Source organism: Hemicordylus capensis, chromosome 3 (assembly GCF_027244095.1).
Source record: "Hemicordylus capensis ecotype Gifberg chromosome 3, rHemCap1.1.pri, whole genome shotgun sequence".
Classification (NCBI taxonomy): Eukaryota; Metazoa; Chordata; class Lepidosauria; order Squamata; family Cordylidae; genus Hemicordylus; species Hemicordylus capensis.
The window spans coordinates 209,338,070-209,352,932 of NC_069659.1; the positions used below are offsets into that span (position 1 = coordinate 209,338,070).

The 14,863-nt window shown below is 44.4% G+C and overlaps 1 protein-coding gene across 19 annotated transcripts in view; it reads left to right on the forward strand.

The window, feature by feature from the left end:
- ZMIZ1 (zinc finger MIZ-type containing 1) overlaps window positions 1–14,863 on the forward strand; it is a 640,668-nt gene that overhangs the window by 241,238 nt on the left and 384,567 nt on the right. Inside the window, exon 1 of one of the 19 annotated variants that reach the window (XM_053309126.1) lies at window positions 432–642. The exons of 17 other annotated variants lie outside the window; for them this stretch is intronic. The gene's annotated coding sequence lies outside the window, so the exon portion shown is untranslated. One more of the 19 variants, XM_053309130.1, reaches the window with a different exon arrangement.

Genomic DNA, 14,863 nt, shown 5'->3' on the forward strand with positions numbered 1-14,863 from the left:
GGAGCGGGCGGGCGGAAGGACATCTTGCTGCCGCCCGCCCGAGAGCGGTCGGACTCGGTCCGGGCGAGATTTAAGGGGGCGAGAGAGCTTCGAGGGGGCTTCAGCGGCAGCAGGGGGCGGCAGGGAAGTATCCTGCCGTCTGATTTTTTAAACAGGAAGGAGCAGCGCGGAGCCATGGAGATAGAAGCAGGCGGCGAGGGATCCTGCTGCCCAGATTTTTTTTTAATATTTACGGAGCCAAAGCTGGAAAGGGCGGGAGGGGTAAGTAAAGCCCCCCCCGCCCTTAATGGAACCCCCCCACCCTAACCCTCCCGAACCAAAACCACCCCACGTCCGGACCGGTTCGGAGGCCAGTAGAATGGCCTCCGAACCGGTCCGTGCACACTACTAGTGACAAGCCCCGCCCACACAATGCTTTATCAATTAAAGGTAACAGAGCAGAAGCACCATGGTGGTTGTTTGTGGGGATTCCACATGCAGATAGGGAAGAGGAACTTGTGAGAGCAGAAGCACTGTGGAGATTGGGCAGTAGGGATTCCATATGCAGATAGGAAGGAGGAGCCTGTGAGAGCAGAAGCACTGTGGAGATTGGGAAGTGGGGATTCCATATGCAGATGGGGGGAGGAGCCTGTGGTGGTTAAGGTCAGTTGGAATGCAACTGTTACTGGGTGGAAGATGTGCTTAAGTGTAGGGGGGTGAAGAATCTATCTGTATATAAAAGTATAATGGGCAGGGGTCTGTGAAGAGAGGGGTCGTGAGGGAGGAAAGAGCCCCTTCAGGAGAAGGAAGCTGCCACTGTGTGAAATAGATGAGGAAACAAGATGAACAAGATCTGTCAACTCAGGGAGAGAGAGAAATAAAGAAAAAAGTGAGGGGAAGAAAGACAGAGGGGAAGAGTGGCGAGAAAGAGAAAAAGAAGGAAAGGTGGGGGATGGGCCTGGGCCTGTAAGCAGCCTGAGGGGAACGAGTGACCATGGTGGCGGCGGTAGCGAGGAAGGGCCCGGTCAACTGCCCCTGCTGCTGCTACTCGGGGCTACAGAAGCCACTGGTGGGAGGGAGGCAGGCAGGCGAGGGACAGGCCCGGGCCTCAGTGGCCTGTGGGAAATGAGCTGCCTGCAGGGAGGAGCAGGAGCTAAGCTCAGGTGAGAGTGGGGAGGTCTCTGGGGTTAGGGGGTTGCAGCTTGGCCAATTGGCGTTGGCAATACTGCAGCCGTGACCAAGAGGGGTGAGGGGGGGTGGAGCAATGGGATGGAGGAAGAGGAGCAGGAGCACGGCTCAGGTGAGGGTGGAGAGATCTCTGAGGTGAGGAGGCTGTGGGTGGGGGGCGAAGGGGAGCAATCAAGTATTATTTATTTATGTATATATATTTATTTTTACATTTTATATCCTGCTCTTTCTCCAAGGAGCCCAGAGTGGTGTACTACATACTTAAGTTTCTCCTCACAACAACCCTGTGAATTAGGTTAGGCTGAGAAGTGACTGGCCCAGAGTCACCTAGCAAGTCTCATGGCTGAATGGGGATTTGAACTCGGGTCTCCCTGGTCCTAGTCCCACACTCTAACCACTATACCATGCTGGTTCTAGCATGCAAATATTCTGCGCAGGTTAAGCTAGTATGGAAATAGATGGCCCAACTGTCCAACTCAGTGTGAGACTGCTTTGTATGCAGATATACATATACAGTGTTTATGTGTGTGTGTGTTCTGTTTGAACTGTTTTAAAAGCCACCTGATGCTCCCATCTAAAGTGGTGTTGGGGGAAGCCTATGTTTTATGTGAAAAAGTGCTCATAAGAGAGAGCTGCTCTCTCTCCTGGATTACCTCTCTGTGCTCTGTAGCATTAAGCAGTTTTCTTCCAGTGCAGTTCTGATATTAAAAATGAGTTGTGCTGAGAGAAAATTGTTCAAAACCATGGAGTGCAAGAGGTAAAGTGAGGGAGAAATCAAATTTTACTTCCCACCCCTACCCCAGACTTTTCCTTTAATGTAAATAAGTAGCTCTGTGTCATGGGCAGCCATGTGTTTTAATCTGAAACCTAGGACCGAGAGGGCCCAGCAGAGAACCAGGAGCAATGGGAACAGGCCTGGAATTGGATTCAGGAGACAAGATGGGAGTCAGTGCTAAAATGAGGGTTCAAAGCTGAGCAGACAAACCAGGCACCAAGATGAGGAGATTATTTATGAGTCAGAGTTGCAACTGTATGTCAAAGCTAAATGGACAAAGAAGAACCTGGAGGAAAAAGGCAAGCCTTTTCCAAAGCCAAAACCAGGGGTCAAGTTGAGCAGGAATCAGCGTCAAGTAACACAGTGCACCCCAGGACCAAGAAAACCTTGTAACTGAGGCAGGAGCAAAGCTTGAGCACAGGCAGGAAACCTTTATATCCTTCTAGTCATGGAAGGGTCCAGTGAATAGCCTGGCTGGGCAGGGTCTGTCCTGAGCCTGAGATCTCCATGGTGGGCAAGGCTGCTGCAATTCAGCTGGCTGCCACATGAGGCAGCAGTATGCAGATTCTCAGATTTGTGGTCTTAAATACTGTACAGGCAGGTCCTGACAATAATAAGCCTCAACCCTCCTCCATCCCTGCTGTATATGTGAACTGGGCAGAATCAAATGCACGTGGCTGCCCCCTTATGTCTAGTTTGGCCCTAATCTAATGCTAATTGGTGGTTAGTTCCTCAAGTTATGCATTGTATGAAAAAGTGAGTCTACCTGTACGTTCTAAACCTTCTGCCAATCTGTTTCATTTGCTGAATTTCAGTATTAAAAGCTTCATAACTCTACAATGTGATTTTTTAGAAATAAACTAAGAGCCCCCAAACATGTTCACTTTTTTTTGCAGTGAAGGTGCTCCAAGCCCTTGATTAATTTTCCTTTTCTGCACCTTTTTTCAGTGTTATATCTTTTTTGAGATAGGATGTCCACATCTGTACATCATGTTCCAAAAGTAGCTCCACCATAAGTTGGATGTGATTCTGTTGTCTAGGAGAATAAAACCATGAAAAAACTCCTTAAAGAGCTGACACCTAAATATGGTTAGTAGAAATCAGAAATATTTTCCCAGGCTTGTTTCGGGCCTTACTCAGCTGAGCATGTGAAGAGTGCAGTGATACAAGTCCCTGCTGAATAGGATTGGGAGCTGGGAGGGTGTGCTGCAATGAAAGGCCTAGGGAGCAAAATTGTCTTGCAGTTGTACATTATTATTATTATTATTACATTTATATCCCGCTCTTCCTCCAAGGAGCCCAGATCGGTGTACTACATACTTGAGTTTCTCTTTCACAACAACCCTGTGAAGTAAGTTAGGCTGAGAGAGAAGTGACTGGCCCAGAGTCACCCAGCTAGTACAGGTGAAACTCGGAAAATTAGAATATCGTGCAAAAGTCCATTAATTTCAGTAATGCAAATTAAAAGGTGAAGCTGATATATGAGACAGACGCATTACATGCAAAGCGAGATAAGTCAAGCCTTAATTTGTTATAATTGTGATGATCATGGCGTACAGCTCATGAAAACCCCAAATCCACAATCTCAGAAAATTAGAATATTACATGGAACCAAGAAGACAAGGATCGAAGAATAGAACAATATCGGACCTCTGAAAAGTATACAGTGTACTGTGCTTGATTGGCCAGCAAACTCGCCTGACCTGACCCTATAGAGAATCTATGGGGCATTGCCAAGAGAAGGATGAGAGACATGAGACCAAACAATGCAGAATTGCTGAAGGCCGCTAATGAAGCATCCTGGTCTTCCATAATACCTCATCAGTGCCACAGGCTGATAGCATCCATGCCACGCCGCATTGAGGCAGTAATTGCTGCAAAAGGGGCCCAAACCAAGTACTGAATACATATGCATGCTTATACTTTTCAAAAGTCCGATATTGTTCTATTCTTCAATCCTTGTCTTCTTGGTTCCATGTAATATTCTAATTTTCTGAGATTGTGGATTTGGGGTTTTCATGAGCTGTACGCCATGATCATCACAATGATAACAAATTAAGGCTTGACTTATCTCGCTTTGCATGTAATGCGTCTGTCTCATATATCAGTTTCACCTTTTAATTTGCATTACTGAAATTAATGGACTTTTGCACGATATTCTGCTTTTCCGAGTTTCACCTGTATGGCTGAATGGGGATTTGAACTCGGGTCTCCCCGGTCCTAGTCCAGCACTCTAACCGCTACACCACGCGGGCATTATGAGGCAGCTAGTATTGTATAATGGCTAAGACACTGAGCTGTGAATCGGAAAGTCCTTGATTCAAATTTTGCCACTGCCACACATTCACTAGGCGGCCTTAGGCAACTTTCCCTCTTTCAGCCTCCCCTCCTTCTGCAATATGGAGATAATAATGCTGATCAAAACTAAACAGGCTTGAGATTATGTGCACAAAGGGCTTTGAGCACGCTAAAAGCCAAGTGTTAATATTACTGTTCCAATAAACCCCTGAGACCTTGGATTGGATAGGCTACTGTTAACATTTTGTAACATCAGAGTTTCTTTCCATAAAAAGAAAACAATCCTTCAGTGTACAGGAAGCCCTTCAATATCAAGGGGGTTACATCCTGAGAAAGTCCTGTGAAGGGTGAATCCGCATATTGGAGTGCTTAACCTAACCCCCAAAATGGGGTTAGTTTCTGCACTCCGGTGGCACAAGTGGTTAGGACACCTAAAGAGTGTCCCAGCCACTTGTGCCACCTCTTTTAAGCCTTCTTGTGCACCAGCTGTGAAGCAGGGAGGGAGGCCATTTAAACCTCCCTGCCAATCAGCTGAAAATTTAACTCAGCCAATCAGATTTTAAATTTAAACTCTCCCCACTCCCCAGCTGGTGCATTAAAGAGGCCCCATGTGTGGCTGGGACAATTTTGTTATAAGGGGTAGAAAACCACAAATAGGCAGAAACACACCCCACGGCCACACGTGCTAACAAGATTGGTATACAGACAGGTGTATACGTGAAGAAGTGAAACAGTGGACATTGAATCAGCTAATATTGAGGGCCACCTGTACTTAATTTTTAGATGGAAGTGTATAGCTGACTAAAATAAATAAATAATTACAAGAACCAGGATATTTACCTGGAGACGTAGCAACTAGTTAAAAAATCCCAACATAGCAAGATGTCAAAGGCACTATCTGCATATGTACTTAGCATCCCACGAAATAGTCTTTGGGGGCTGGCATTGGAATGTTTCTGTGCCAGCTGCGTGTTATGTGGTTTTGTGGCAAATGGATAGAATTGCTGGGTGGAAACCAAGTGCTGGTGGTTTGAATCCTTGGAAGGTGGCTGTCAAAATGCAGTTGGCTATAAAGCTCCTTTATATATACTGCAAGAGCACAATGGAAAATGTAGAATGCAGAGAAGATAAAATGTTATCCTTGGTCCAAACCTTCCCGTTTTTTATTTCACCAAAGAAGTTTGGGAAGTTAAAGTTGTGCTGTCAAGTCGGTGTTGACCCCTGGCGATCACAGAGCCATGTGGTTTTCTTTGGTAGAATACAGGAGAGGTTTACCAGTGGTGGAGAAAGCCAGCCGGTGGCCTATGTTCCTCCCACTGCAGTGGCTCCCCCCAGATGCTTTTGTGTCTGACGTCAAATGCAGGGGGTGCAGCTTCACTTGAGAGCAAATACCAGCCAGCACTGCATTCGCAGTGTGGCCGGGAGCTGCTCTCCCTGCCTTTAAAGGCAGGGAGAGCATTCCTGGCCGCTCTGTGAACACGGCACTGTTCACAGCGCAAACAGTGAGCGAAGCCACTCCCCCACCAGCCAGTGCTGCATTAACGGCATGGCCAGTATTTACTCTCAGACAGGGAATGCAGCCCCGTTTTCAAGCAAAGCCACGCCCCCCTGTCTGATGTCAGATGCAGGGGGGCATGGTGGGGGTGCCAGTTATGGTGGCCTGGGTTCTTTGAACCCTTTCGCTCAATGGTGGCTGTGCCCCTGGGGTTTACCATTGCCATCTCCCGCACAGTATGAGATGATGCCTTTCAGCATCTTTCTATATCACTGCTACCTGATATAGGTGTTTCCCATAGTCTAGGAAACATACCAGCGGGGAGCTGAACCGGCAACCTCTTGCTCCCTAGTCAAGTTACTTAAATGCACCTTTTATTCAAACACCGCTCTTAATATACCTTCATGCACTACAGTCTTTATGGCGAGGACCATATGTTATACTAGAGGTATGCATTCTGTTCCAAACTCAGAACGGAATGTAAAGTGCTCAAAATGTTCCATCAGAATGACCTCATTCTGTTGGAATGATCTGACCTCCACTCCAAGTGCCATTTTGAAATCCAAAATGGCCCTCAGAACGGAGTCAGAATGTTCCACCTCAGAATGGGTTGTTCCGTTCCGAGCTTGAAACAGGACCCCTTTTTAAAGGGTGTTCTATTCTGAGCTCAGAACTCTCGAAACAGTCAGTTTTGAGGCGGAACGTTCCGACCTTGGGACATTCTAGTTCAGCTGGCAGTATTTGCTCTTGTCTTTGTCCCAGTGGGAAGTGGATCACTGGGAGCAGGATAAGGGGTTTTAAAAAGAAAAAATGCCAAAATAAATAGAGGTATAGATGCAACTGCATGCTTGCATGGTGCTATCTTGGAGTTCTGGTGCTTGGATACATGCACCAATCCTATGGCCTTGAATGCAGTGGTCATGCATGCATGTCACTTTCTCCATACTGTGCACTGTTGGCACTTCTCCAACTGTGCACTGTTGGCACTGTATGGGGTTTCCCACATTTGCCATATTTTATATTCTTCCCTCAATCTACTATGTGAGATCTCATTGTCATCTTGTCTAATGGTAGTGCTTTTCTTAATCTACAGGATCCCTAGATCTGTCACAACCTAAATTTACAATATTTAAAAAGGATAGTAGAAAATTAAACTTGATCCCCGTAGCTCACTATTTCAGAGTCTCTTTGTGACAATCTTGTTCAGCGAGGGCTCACCCCATTTGTTAGCCCAGACTGCCTTTGTCTCTGCCTGGTGACATCCATGCAAAGAATATACCCATGTATGCAACTAGGAAAATCCTAGTCTGTTCCTAATAGGGCATGGATAATGCTTCCTCTCCAACTCTGTCATTGAAGGATGAGTCTATCTTGGAGGGCCTTGGATACATGCTTTGATGGCTTTATTTTTTATATAAGGACTGTGTTAGCATTTTCAAAGGTCAGGTAGCTTTTGTCCAAATCTACTTTCCTGGTTTTAAGAATGATGCCTCTTTAATATGATTCAACCATCTCCAGAAGCAGCAGCCTGCCATAAAGTTACTCTATTGATCTGTCAATATCACTGTCTTGTCTGCCAAATGAAAGATGGTTTAAACTCATAACCCAGGCCAGCAGATTTCTTATTGTAAGCCAGACAAAAATGCCATTGATCTTCCCTGCTGAAGTGTTCTTTTCACAGCTTGCCAGCACAAACACACTGTTGTCCCTTAGTCAAGGCTAATTAGCTAATAATTTAAGGCAATGGAGACAGCAGTCTTAGTTTAATTCAGTGTTGGGGAAAACAGGCAGTAAGGCTTAAAACCATGGAGTAAGTTTTCCACTCAACTATGATAAAAATGTGTCGCAACTTTTCCAGTTGCTATTTTTGATCTTCCCCAGCATTAAAGAATAATGTTCTTGTTAGAGCAACTAAGTGAAGTTCTTTGTTCAGGCTTTATAGGGGGGAAAAGGAAAGATAAGAGACTTACTATCTGCAATCCTGCGCTTTTGGCTACCAAGTTAACAAGAGCTTTATGATCATTTATAAAGTGAAATCAAATATTGTATTAACTTGGCTGTGGAGACAACAAATGACAACGATGTCCTGAAAGGGGCTAAGGACACAATCTTGTGTGTGTGATAAATAGTAGGATAATACTCGCCACCTTAGATGGCAGCAGAATCCAGAATAACCCACATTCCGGTGACAGATTCTGGAGTCCACCTTTTGTGCCTGGACTCTTATGGGTCAGTTAAACTCTTCCATGCACCAGGTTTTGCCAGATCCAGGCTGAGTGTGGCATGTTGAGGAATATCAGTAGGATAATTGGCCCATGTCAACATCCCAGGCTTCTGCACTTCACAATCTCTCACAGAGGATTGCTTGTCTGTGGTGCCAGTAATCAACCTGATAGTTTTACCATATTGTGGTGTGTTCAGGACACATCCCTTCTCCTTACCTCCCATGTTCAAGACTTGCCTCTCTCTATGAGTGTGCCCTGTGAGGGCGGAGCTACTGAAACTAACCAAGATAAAATCACAGTTGTGGGTTCAGGCATCCCATGAGATCATGGTTAGGCAAACCAACCAACTTCAAACCTTGGATTCAGATAATGGTTTGATTGTTCAAAGTAAACCACAATTTGTTGCCTGATGCAGGTTCAGACATACAAACTCACAACAGTTGGTATAGTTAGATGAAATAAACCATGATTTTGTGTGATGTCTGAACCCATCCATTAAAGACAAATATCCAAATTTTAAACAGCAGCAGAGAAAAAGAAAAAAGAACTATACCAACAGTTTAAAAGCTGTACAGAGTTCCGTTGAAAGCTTCACAAAAAACAATTCAGTTGAAAATTTTCAGGAAGAGCAATGTCTTCAAGGCTTTTATGACAACAGCCAAGGAGGGAGCTAGGCAGATGTCCCTGAAGAGAAAGTTCCATAATTGTAGTGCCATGAAAAAGAAAGCCCTCTCTTTGGTCCTCACCAAATGAATATCAGAACTGGTGACCAGAGACCCAACACATATCGTAACAATCAGGGTTCATGGTGATATCAGCAGATGACCAAAAAAATTACATGGTATGCCTACATAGAATTCTAACCAGGATTTGCTCATCTCCAATGTTAAGAATGTGCTGCTAAATTAATCATTAAGCATGGGAGTGCTCAGTGCCCCTTTAGTTAGGGCAAGTAGCAAAAAAGGGGGGGAAGGGCAGGGGGAAGGTTCCACCATTACAATCCTTAGTATTCTATTGCTTATAAATATGACAACTGTTGAGCTGATAATTTGAAACTTAGTGTGCATGATCTAACTTATGAGGTCCACAAATGTGCCTAACTCCAGGAAAATCTGATTTTAAAAATGCCACAGCTATAGCATGTTAAAAAGTGCTGAAAATTGAAACTTTGGTCCTCCCCCCAAATTTTTAAATCCATGCATATTATTCCCCCACCCCCAACTTTGATGAAAATGACTGATGTAATCTGTTCAGGCTTGTCTAGGAAGGCACTCCTTTGTTGGTTTGATGAAGTTTGGAGTAGCAGTTCAAAGGTTTTTAAGGATTTCCTGTCCTATTAAAGCCCATGGCTAGCAAGTGCTGGCAAAGTTATGTGGAATCTGACTGATAATGTAGCCAGAATGCTGACATAGTTTGCCAGTACACTGAGATTTGGCAGGGAGAGCCAGCTGTTGGGTTCTGTTGGAGGTGCAGTGCCTATTCTGTTAGTTATGGAATGTGAACACACAGCACAAATGTGCAATCTGCACAAAGACACGTGTGTAACACATGCTATACACAACACACATGTGCACACCACACAAATACACAAATACATATTTGTAACACAAAGATATAAACACCCAACACAGAAACATGTGTATGCAACTCACACGTGCACACACACAATACAAATACACAATCACACAAATGTAACACAGAAATGCATGCCAGACACATGCAGCACACACAAACACATGACATGCACATAACACACAAGCACAGAAACATGCACATTCTACAGTCACACAACACAACACACAATACACAAATGCACACACAACACAAGTGCACACAGAGAGAAACACAAGCTTGCATTTATGCACAAATGCAAATCTTTTGGGCGTCTTTGCTGGTGCCAGGCATTCCATCTTGATTTGGGCCTGAAAGACCAAGGAAAGTGTGGGTGCATAGAGGGCAAGTTGGAACCAAGCAGAATTGTGGCATTGCAGAAAATCATTACTGATCATGTGGCACATCTGTTAAGGCATCAGCCTTAGGTTCCAATTTCTCGCCTTCATGGAGCTTGGGCCAGATTGAGAGAGCCTTAATTCTGGACTTAAACCAGCAGGTTTTTTGACCATTGTATATTGTTGAGTAATGGATAGAGTTTTGGGCTTGGAACATGGGGGTCTGGATCCAAAACCATGCTCAACCATGAAGCTTAGCAGGTGGCCTTAGATAAGGTACCATCTTTCCTCCTAATTAGCTTTCAAGGGTGGTTGTGGATAAAATCAAGTAAACTTGTGCTCTCCTTGGTGGCACGACTCAATCAGATGTAACTTACTGAAAATGTGTTGGCAAATTGTAAGATCAATCTTCTATGTGTACTCAGTTGCACTGATGGTAGATGAACTGTCTCTTAGAACATTTAAGTCATCCTTTGGCTTTCACAGTAAAAGTGGTAAAAGTATGAGCCTGCTCTCCATTGTACTTGCACTTTGAAGCTCTACAGAGCTCTGAGACATACACATGGAATTCCATATGAGCAGGGGCTGCCCATTCTCTTCAATGTTGAAAAAAGCTCTGCAAACACATCCCTGGTGTTTGCATGGTGGCATTTTCTCTGACTTTTTAAGAGAATAAGGAAGTTCCTGCTTGCGTAGACTTTTGAATGCAGTAGGAGTTCCTGCTTCTACACACTAAGATGCTGGACCAGCATGTGTGCATCTGCATGCGTATGTGTCCACAGGTCCTGGACATTTATTTTGGGTTAATGATATCAGAATGAAATAGAATAGGTTTTGTTGATGCATTCTGTGCTGTAAAAACCCTAGGCAGAAATTTTGATCAGTATTTCACAGAAGGGCCCTTGTTTTCAAGAGAGTGTTTTGTTCATGGAAGCTGGTGCCTTCTGAACCACTTTTTGATGTATAAAGATCTGAGTGAGGTATCAATGTGTTGAATTTGTTGTTTCCCTCTGTTAAGGGCAGTGTATTTTACATTATGATTACACATTAGTGAAGGGGTGTGTGTGTGTTTGTAAAGATTTTCCATAATATAACATAAAAAACAGAACTTTATTACAAACACAACCTAATGCAGAATAGAGAGCATTCCAGTCACAAAGTCACACATCTGTGATACCTATCATTATTTACCATTAGTGGATTCAGTAGGTTAGTACTGTGTAGTCAAATGAATTAACCTTGTTCTTGTCCCCATCTTGTAGCTCAGAATGGCATACAGCAGAGAGAGTGATTTTTCTAATCTCAAGCTATTAAACACCTGCCTGTCAACCAACACCTTGGGTTGCCTCCAGCAAATGCTCAAGCTCCAACTTTGGCAGAACTCCAGGATAAGGGAGTTCCCAGGCTAGGAAGCTCTTCGATTGGGGGCAAAATATATACAGAGAAGTATTTATTTATCTTTCACAAAACCCACTTTCAGCTAAGCTTAGGTTCTGGTGGTGCAAACCACTGTGCAGTTACATTACTTGACATATTTGTTGGGTGGAAATATGGTCATGACATCCTTTAGCTATGATAGCAGACAAATTTTGCAATGGCTTCAGCCTTGCCAGGGTCCCTAAAATGTGCCATTTGGATAGAATCACTTGTTTCCCATAATGTGCTCATTTGCATCTTGTAATGTTTGCTTAAGCATCTCCTTTAGTTTGTATACATTTTATTTTATTTTAAGCACACACAGGCTGTTGTGGTATTTTAGCTTCTTTATAAATAGGAAGTTTTTTTAAAGCCCTTTAAGTCTGTCTTCTGACAATTCCCAGTAGCAAATGTATCTAATTTTCAAGACTGCACTCCATCTGTCAGGGTGAGGGGAGGGGCGGGTGAAGTACATTAGTAGTCCACACATGAACAACTTATTAGTTCATTTGGTTTCTATGGAGTACAGTGATTCAAGACTGATTTAAAATATTCATCCACAATTACTGGCGAAGCACAGTTCAAAGTGCTGCAAATCTGTGCGTTTGACTGAGAATTTAAAGGAAAATAGCTGCAAATGGTATCTGTGTGTAATTAATGAAACATTTCTTTCTTATATAAATACTTAATGCGTAGATATTTTTTGTTGTTGCTTGCTTCCTTCCTCTTTCCATTTTTCTGTGCCCATAAAATGTATGATATATGTTCATTTTCATTTCATATCATATGAAATTCATACAAAAATATAGGGCACTTTATCTCTTGGGCATGCTGAATTCCGTCATGAGAATTCATGATGATGAAAATGAGAGTTTGTTTATAGAACCCTGAATGCTGGTCCATAATTGTCCAAGGATAATGGAGGCTTCCCTAAATAGCCATCTCAGCTCTGTGTTGTTGGCTGACTCTGTGTAACTGGCTGACTCTGTGTCACTTGTACCTATCACATGTCTCAAGCTTGGGTCTCCAGAGCCTTTGCACTCTAAGACTTTTTCCTACCTTGTTACTTGAGAAGGCCCTAACTTTGACAAACTAAGGTTCAAACCTAGGGCCTAGACACAATACAGTTATGTCTCATCCAAAGTGTGAGCAGTTGCTAGGCTTTAATTCCTTCCAGGCCAGTTCGTGTGTGCATCTTCAGCATGCAGCTGTGGATGGTTGTGAATTCCACTGTCATCATGGCTGCCTCTTGTTGGTGAGACAGACTCAGAGATCCAGTAGAGCAGTGTTCTCCCCCACCCCCCAATTTGTGGCTTTTCAGCTTCCTTCACAATGTGATCTCCATATCTGATCTTTCTTGTGTGACAAAAGTGTGTTGGGCATTTCTGTAGGGGTTATACATGAAGGCATCTTTTAGAATTTTTCAGGATGCCATGTTACCTGGTCGCTTGGGTGGCCCTGTGGAGGCTGGAGAAGGGTGTGGCATCCCTCCTCTGAGGCTTTCTCTCCCTTTAGGGGTAGTGGGGATAAGAAGAGCCCAGGCTGGTTGGATCCCCATGGGGTTGAAGGGACAAGGCAGGGAGAGCTGCAAGAAACAGCTCCAGGGAGACAGCTAGGTTGGGTGTGGCAGGAAACAGGAAGCCAGGTCAGGAAGGGGGTGGGGCTGGAAGTAGGCTTTAAGCCCTGTCAGCTCTGCACTGGGGCATTTAAAGACAAGGCAGCTGATGATGAGGGGCTGCTTCTGAGTATGGGAGCCAAGAGTTCTACAGGAGAGGCAACTGGCTGAATGCAGCAAGCCAGGAGGAGGACTCAGGTGACAAGCTAACCTCCTCCCCTGGCTGTGCATGATGCTGACCTTTTTGGGGTTGCTCCAGTCATTCTGGAGTTCAGACGGTCTAGGAGCCCACCTCGTCCCCCGGGAGTCTGACAGAATTAATTCATACATTATCTCATGCATGATGATGGAGGGAGGAAAGGGAATTCCTACCTTTAGGTGCCAGGAGTGCCATAGCCAGCACTGCACTTTTGGTGACTGGACAATTGCCCCTGCTGACATCTCAACAGTCCACACCAGTTATAGTGTGCTAGCAGTCAGCAGCAGTGCACTAGCACAATGCTGACTGTGCCCTCCCCACCAACACCTTCACTGGCACCTCCTGGTGCTTAAAAGTAAGGGTGGAAATTCCTCTCCCCCTCCGTTGCCATGTCATGGCTGTTGCTGCTTCTGCCTAACAAACTGCCTCACTGGCTGATAGGTGGCAATTTATGTTGACCCAAATAAGGTCTAAGAACTGTACCCAAATTAGATACAGCTTCCACTTCTATGAATTGTGATGTGGTGGCTTTGCAGAAATGCCTGTTCACAAGAGGTTGCCTCTGTGTCTTCAGTGGATCACCTCCTCTGATGTCACACAGCTCATGGGAGCAGATACTTGTACATATGGGAGACTATTTACAATGTATTCTGCAAGAGTGCAGCAGGGGAGCAATGTAGTATGGGGCTTAAAATTCGGCTGCTTTAAAATCTTAGCTGTCATGGGTGTCGGAGACCTCACAGGTTTCTAGACCTTGTGGCTTGATGAAAATGCTTTGAAGTGTGTGGGTGTCTTGGAAGGTGATGGGTTACTGAATTAGATTTCCAGTGGTCAGGAGTGAGGCTGCAGCGCCCTACATAGTTTCTTTCCCCTGCCTATAACTAGCAGAAGCAGAATGAATAATATGAAATAAGAAAGACTAGGCAATTATGTTTTCTTTCCATAACTTATGGCAATCACAGAATACAAAATTTCTTAGCACTGAATTTTGTGCAGCATTCTGGTGCAAATGTTAGATCCAATGCACAGTATACTAGGGCTGTGCACGAATCTAAATCTGTTATTCTATTTGAGATTTAATCAAATTGCAACCCCCCCCTAATTGACTTGCTGAAAGTAGCTGGCTTGGCCGGTTGCTTGGACGAATCAGCCTCGAATCACCCAAATCTATTTGGATGATTTGTACACCATTTCAAGGCCAGTTTTGCTGGAAAAATGGGCCTCAAAATGGTGCTTTTTTCTGGGGAGAGCTGCGGACATAGCACGTCAGCCTGTCTCAGCCTGACACGCTGTCCGGAGTGGAGGGCTGGTCTACCTACTGATTGGGCAAAGAGGCACCCTGCTAATTGGGTGAAGAGGCATCTTTTTAATGTGGTGATGCTCTTTATTTAGCAGGGGGAGAATAACTGGCCCTATCCACCCCAGAACAGTACCTCCAGTGATTGTTGCTGGTGTTTATCTTACATTTCTTTTTAGATTGTGAGCTCTTTGGGGACAGGGATCCATCTTATTTATTTATTTCTCTATGTAAACTGTTTTGGAAACTTTTGTTGGAAAGCGGTATATAAATATTGGTGGTTGTTGTTCTTGATTCCAACTGGTAGACCAGCTCTCCCCAGAAAAAAAAGCACCATTTCGAGGCCTATGTTTCCAGCAACATGGTCCTCAAAATGGCATTCAAATAGCCTGAATCGATTTGGGTTGAATTAGGGGTGATTCTCCTC